Consider the following 7,016-nt stretch of genomic DNA (forward strand, 5'->3'; position numbering starts at 1 on the left):
CTACCAAAAAGCCTTGCCGGCCCAACAATGAACCAGCAGTTACTCACCTTTCAAGCTTTTCTTGAAACACCTCGTTTCATCCACAAGTACAACAATGTCCAGAAATTCCTCGGAATGCCCGTCCGACTTTGAAGTTGGAGTCGCATACTGGTTAAGAAATAAAAAAAGCTATTCTCAGCGAAAAATGAAAGGTTCCTGGCTGGTTGGCCGCCATTTTCTCGGTCCAGTTCTCTAGTCTAGCTATCGTCCCATTGTTCTGGCGCAGAATTCTGCGCCAGAACAATGGTTGACCATATTTGGAGGATTTCCATGGCTGGACTCTCGTAGTGGAGAGATGATGGACTTTGGGCAAGCGCACATTTCCCAAGAATCTACCCGAACCCACGCGAGGGAGGACAGCCGAAAAATAAAAATAAAAATTAAAAAGTAATCGAACCATACATCCTCTATCGACACGGAACTTGGAGGCCAAGCATATCTCAACCTCCTCTCTAATTAAACTGCCAGAAGTGATTGAACTGTTACTTCTCCCTATAATATTCATGCACGATCCAACAAACAGCTAATGAGAATACTCAAACTCGTCAGGTAGATGATGTCCCCTCGATCGCGCACCCAATTCCCATAACCTGTCTACAAGGAAATGTCTGGCAGCTAGAGGGGACACTTGACAATCACATCTTGGGAGTTTCGGGGTCAAGAGCGCGTCATCAGCACCTTTTCCTCGTCTCCCGTTCTCGCAGGCGAGTTTTGCTTGTCATTTAGAACCGGTCGGGCCGAGAGTTGCATTTGAAGCCCCCCTCACACGACAACCTACTTAGACTGAAATTTCAAGCCAGGTTCTCATCGGTGGAGTTGCCGTGAGAGTGTCCGTGTCCTCAACCTGACTACGATTACTGTCTGCCATACAATTCTCACCATGTCAGTTCCGAGAATTTGGAGCTGGAAGCGACTAGCAATCCCCTAAACTAATACCTTCCTTTATTCTCATCACTTGTCCCCTTGATAATGTATCGATATCGTAGGGAGAAATTCTCTCTTGGTCAGGGGAGGCAACACAATTTTTGATTTAGCTCTGCGTGCAGTTTGAACACAGCGAGTACATCTTCGTGCTTAGTTTCCTCTAACACCCGAGCAGAACACAAGCCCCACTATAATAGGCGCTTAAACATTTCGACAGAGATCAAGGACCAGTGCAACTTTGAATCCTGCACTAGGGCTAAATGCCTTTCAAACCAGCGGGTCCAGATCAGACGACAGACGCACATTTGCCATGGTTCCCGCACGCATTCACCGCGGACCTGCAAAGAAGGTCAGGGGCCCATGCAAATTTGAATCAGGGCTGCTCGTAACTGAGGAAACAGCAACGGCGAAACGACAATTCTCACACTGAAACTTCCACACATACATGCATGCATGCATACGTATCACTTTATTTAAACTTGGATTTAGTGTAGCTCGAGAGAGCTAGTATATCCGAGTAAAATACAGCCAAATTTATAAATATAAGTACAAACATATCTAAAATTACTACGCGCGCACGCACGCACGCACACACACACATACATATATACAACTGTCATTAGTTCCTCTTGCTCCCTCAAAAAAATACTATTCTTGGCTCCGCACTACCTTTCAAGCTTTGCAACCACCTCATTCCGTCGACAAATGCTCCACCGTGTACTGTGTAAAGAGGACAAGAAAATCATAGGTCAACATGAGATCAATGTGGAAATCGATCGCAACACTCGTTCATCCCAGCACTAAAGGGTAATCCGGCCCGACAATCAATTCCATACGAAAAACTTTGGATATTGCTGCTGGCTTCATCAATATTTTCAACGTGTAAGCCCTACACTTGCCAGCTCCCTAGGGAATCATGTGGGCAACCCCCCTTAAATACAGGAAATCTTCTCCTGGCTGGATTTTTGTCCTTTGACTCCCGTAAGTGACCAAGACAGAATTTCTCCTTACAATAGCTAGCAGAGAAGTACTGAGAATAGATGAAATCATCAATCAGGGGGTTTCAGGTTGATGCAATACAAAATTCTCCAAACCGACATCATGAGAACTCTATGGCAGACAGTAAGGAGAATCAATTTAAGGAGATCTCCCTAGTGAAGTTGTAGACAAATGAACAATTAAGATAAATGAAAAGAAGGAAAAATCGCAACCTCTCCATGATTAGGCCAGTTCAAAGCGGACAGGATGATTCCTTGTTAAAATACACTGCCTCGGTTAAAGAAAAAAGAAAAGAAAAAAAAAAACATAAGGGGGCTATTCCATATGAGACATGAGAATTTGACAGATTTTCCAATTCAAAATATGAGAGCCAAACTTATTTCTAATGAAAGCTTATACATAGTTCTATAAGAATCCAAATCTACACTGGCAGTATTGGTCACGCCCAGGGTGTGTGACGCCATTGTTTTTTAGGGTTTTTTATTAACCGAATAAGCCATTTTACATACCAATATCTAAATTGCCATATCTCAAAGAAATTGATTGCTATGAATCAGACTTTGAGATCTTAACTACTCACTAGGATGGGCCTTTCAATGGCAAAAAAAAAAAATTCTCAAACATTTGATGCCTCAGACAAAAGACAAAGACATAAAAGACACAAAGACACAAAAGGTGTTGCGGACACGACCTCCAGGGTATGATTCAGAGCAACATTTATCTAATTTCTGTCTAGGTTGTCAACTGTTTCAGGTCTTATTTATGCTGCTCTTATGGTTGAGTATTATGGTAATTTTGATACCCCAGCTTGACACATTTGTAAAAACCCAGAAAACCTCATAAACTTTTCAAACATGAGAAGATACGTAGATATTTAGTGACACAAATGATAGTTATAGACATATTATGATATATGTAAGGCTATCAATTTTTTTACAATTTTCTAAAGTATAAATGGCCTTTGATGCCCAAAATGGGCTAGATCGTCAGAGTTTTTATATGTTATTTGTTATTTATTTCCCAATTTACAGATAAAAGCAATAAAAACAGCATTTTTACTTCAGTGGCATTACTCTGAACATTATTAGTGGTGAATGAAAAGCTCTTTCCTGAACATTGGCAAAATAAAAAGGTACTTCAGGGGTAATTTTATGACACGACTCATTACAATTCAAATAGTTCGGATCTGGCTTTAGGAGACATTTAATACTCAAATTTCGCCTCTAAATGTCACGTCCGCAACGTAGAATTGACCAAAGATACATTGATCAACTACAAAAATCTATCCTTGTTTACGTCAAGTTAATTAAGAGAAAACTTGTTAATGCTGTTTTTAAATGATGAGAAATGTTCAATTGTTCTGACATCTAGTGGTAGGCAATTCCACAGCTCGGCCTACAATATGATTGAGGAGAGAAAACTTGAAAACATCAGTTTTGAAAAAGGCCTTTAAGCAGTGTAACTCCACTACTATTTTCTGATGTTATAGTGTAGGTGTCCTAAAAATTTACACACGACAGAAGGTTGAAATCGGTATTCTCTGGAGCTTGGAACATGACCAACTCTATTCCTTCCTAGAAAAAAAGAAAAAAAAGGAAATTCTACGCGAATATCAATTTGGCTTCCGATAGAACCGCCCTACCCGACGAGCCGTACTCAAGGTCACGGACAAATTAAAAGGAGCGATGGATAAAACACGAAAGACAATACATGTAACTGATAAAAATACCTTGCAACAATACATGTGTACCAGGCCCTTACTGGGCAGACTACAACGCGCACATACGTGAAAAATTACACTCTTGACCGGCGGAAGACAGCCGGGTGTCTTTTTCATGCATCCCTAGTGCAAAAGCCTTTACTCTATCAAGTCCAAATGTAAACCACTTGTAGGCTCAGCAACAATAGATCAGACTAGAAACCAATCAGATTTACACAAATTAAAGTAGGTTGTGCTGATTGATACACATAGTAGCTGACCAAAATAAACAGACGCTTCAATTGTTTTTAGGTACATTGACAGACACTGACAAAATTTCATTGCCGAGTAAGATTTCGGCAGAGGCACGAATTTTGATCGCACGTCACGTCGACCATTCGCAGGATGGCGTGGAGTTGACCTTCTCATTTCATGTCTCCACGTAGCTTGAATTTGGGAAACACACTGGCATGAAACAACAACATCCATAATGAGAAAATTTGACAGATTCTGCTACTTTAAATTATAGGATATACCACCATGCGCCTGCCCGTACATTGTTTAAGTCACGTCTCCGATGACTTTTCCTGAAACCTATCTTGGTGACACTTGTCGTCTCTTAATTGAACTTTCTGTCAGAACAAAACATCCAGGTCAAATTGTGAATCTTATTGGGTTAAAAATTATTAGCAGTCTTAGTGTAACGTTACTTCAGAGTACTACCCAACATGCGATTCATTGGAATATTGTTAATTGTGTCCTTATCTTGTTATGCACCTTTCTTATTTTCCCTAGATTCTTCCATGAATTTTGTAACCCCACATTCACCTGCCTCAAATGAATTTTTCTGTGCTTTTTTTTTTTATTGAAAATTCAGTCCCACAAAACCCAAATACAATAATTGGAGTATACCAATGAGTAGATATGTATATCGGTGATTTCGTAAATTCTTCATCCACTTGTGATTTTCATCTGTTCGCAGATGACTCAAATCTGTTTTATTCTGATAAAGATTTACAGCATCTTGAGGAAACGGTCATTAAGCAACTCGGTGAAATTAATACATGGCTTTGTGCTTAAACAAACTGTCTCTTAATATTGATAGAAAAAAAAACACACACACACACACATTTTGTAATATTCCATCCTTACCAGAAAAAATTGAATTACTCTATGAAAATTGAAATAGATGGCAAAGCAATTAATGAGCATAAAAGTGTTCAGTACTTGGAAATTCTCATAGGCTATCAGCTGTCTTAGTTAGAAAGAACATTTTAACAACTTTGGACAAAATTATCTACGACGCATTGTTCTTTACAACATTGGGCATTATCTGCATGTCAAAGATTAACTTTAGTTCGATTACACCATGCCATCATTCTTCCTTTTTTCTTTTCATACTGTTGTATAGTCTGGGGTAACACCTATGACCCTAATATGAAACCAGTCCAGAGAATACCAAAGAAAATGGTTCGTCTGATTACCTACTCTGATTTTTATACTCGTAGAAGTACTTTGTTTTTTCAACTTAAACCTCTAAAACTTCAGGATCATATCAAACTTCAAACTCTTTACCTCATGCACCAATTCTTGATCGGCAAATTAACAAAGCTTTATGACTCGTTCCTTATTAAAACTTCAGATAAGCATAATGTTAAAACTCGCTGTGCAACTAGGAATACTATTTATGTTCCAAAAACTCGAACAAACTATCATGATGGTAAATTTAATATTCCATTCAATGGACCTATCGACACAAAGGTCATCTTGCAGATAACATACATTTCTTCCAAAATGCAGCTCTTTCTTATAACAATTTTACTACGCAGAAATACAGAAGAACCTTGCAATGGTTTAGAAATGTAAGTTCAAAAAAATGATTCGAACAGAAAATTCTACGCGTCGCGTTGAAAATGTCGCAACTGACCCAAGCGCTTTGATTTTTCTTGAGCTTCAGGCTAGTGTACGATTTTCTTTTTCTTTTTCTAGCAGATTTCTCTTTTGCAAATCACAGATTTTCATTTCGTTCCGTTTCACAAACTGCATAGGGCATTCGAAAATCCCTTAACTGGTCAACTCTGTTGCCTTTGCAGTACCTACAAAACTCACTACCACGTCCATGCTGGAAATGCTACCAAACAGAGAGCCTTGCAGGCACAAAAATGAAACAGCAGTTACTTACCTTTCAAGCTTTTCTTGAAACACCTCGTTTCATCCACAAGTACTCCAGTGAGTCCAGAAATTCCTCGGAATGTCCGTCCGACTTTGCAGTTGGAGTCGCATACTGGTTAAGAAATAAAAAAAGCTATTCTCGGCCAGAAGTGAAACGTTCCTGGCTGGTTGGCCGCCATTTTCTCGGTCCAGTTCTCTGGTCCAGCTATCGTCCCATTGTTCTGGCGCAGAATTCTGCGCCAGAACAATGGTTGACCATATTTGGAGGATTTCCATGGCTGGACTCTCGTAGTGGAGAGATGATGGACTTTGGGCAAGCGCACATTTCCCAAGAATCTACCCGAACCCACGCGAGGGAGGACAGCCGAAAAATAAAAATTAAAATTAAAAAGTAATCGAACCATACATCTCCTATCGACACGGAACTTGGAGGCTAAGCATATCTCAACCTCCTCTCTAATTAAACTGCCAGAAGTGATTGAACTGTTACTTCTCCCTATAATATTCATGCACGATCCAACAAACAGCTAATGAGAATACTCAAACTCGTCAGGTAGATGATGTCGCCTCGATCGGGCACCCAATTCCCATAACCTGTCTACAAGGAAATGTCTAGCGGCTAGAGGGGACACTTGACAATCACATCTTGGGAGTTTCGGGGTCAAGAGCGCATCATCAGCACCTTTTCCTCGTCTCCCGTTCTCGCAGGCGAGTTTTGCTTGTCATTTAGAACCCGTCGGGCCGAGAGTTGCATTTGAAGCCCCCCTCACACGACAACCTACTTAGACTGAAATTTCAAGTCAGGTTCTCATCGGTGGAGTTGCCGTGAGAGTGTCCGTGTCCTCAACCTGACTACGATTACTGTCTGCCATACAATTCTCGCCATGTCAGTTCCGAGAATTTGGAGCTGGAAGCGACTAGCAATCCCCTAAACTAATACCTTTCGTTATTCTCATCACTTGTCCCCTTGATAACGTATCGATATTGTAGGGAGAAATTCTCTCTTGGTCAGGGGAGGCAACACAATTTTTGATTTAGCTCTGCGTGCAGTTTGAACACAGGGAGTACATCTTCGTGCTTAGTTTCCTCTAACACCCGAGCAAAACACAAGCCCCACTATAATAGGCGCTTAAACATTTCGACAGAAATCAAGGACCAGTGCAACTTTGAATCCTGCACTAGG

General features: G+C 40.5%; 1 long non-coding RNA gene across 1 annotated transcript; it reads right to left on the minus strand.

Annotated features, from left to right (window-relative positions):
• Window positions 1–1,381: 1,381 nt before the first annotated feature.
• LOC148715894 (uncharacterized) lies at window positions 1,382–6,903 on the minus strand. The gene is made up of 2 exons (XR_015995774.1): window positions 5,844–6,903; window positions 1,382–1,683 (listed from the first exon to the last, which is right to left on the minus strand). It is a non-coding gene; the product is annotated as an uncharacterized LOC148715894 (long non-coding RNA).
• Window positions 6,904–7,016: the final 113 nt, after the last annotated feature.

Source organism: Stylophora pistillata, unplaced genomic scaffold, assembly GCF_964205215.1.
Source record: "Stylophora pistillata unplaced genomic scaffold, jaStyPist1.2 SCAFFOLD_983, whole genome shotgun sequence".
In the NCBI taxonomy this organism is placed as follows: Eukaryota; Metazoa; Cnidaria; class Anthozoa; order Scleractinia; family Pocilloporidae; genus Stylophora; species Stylophora pistillata.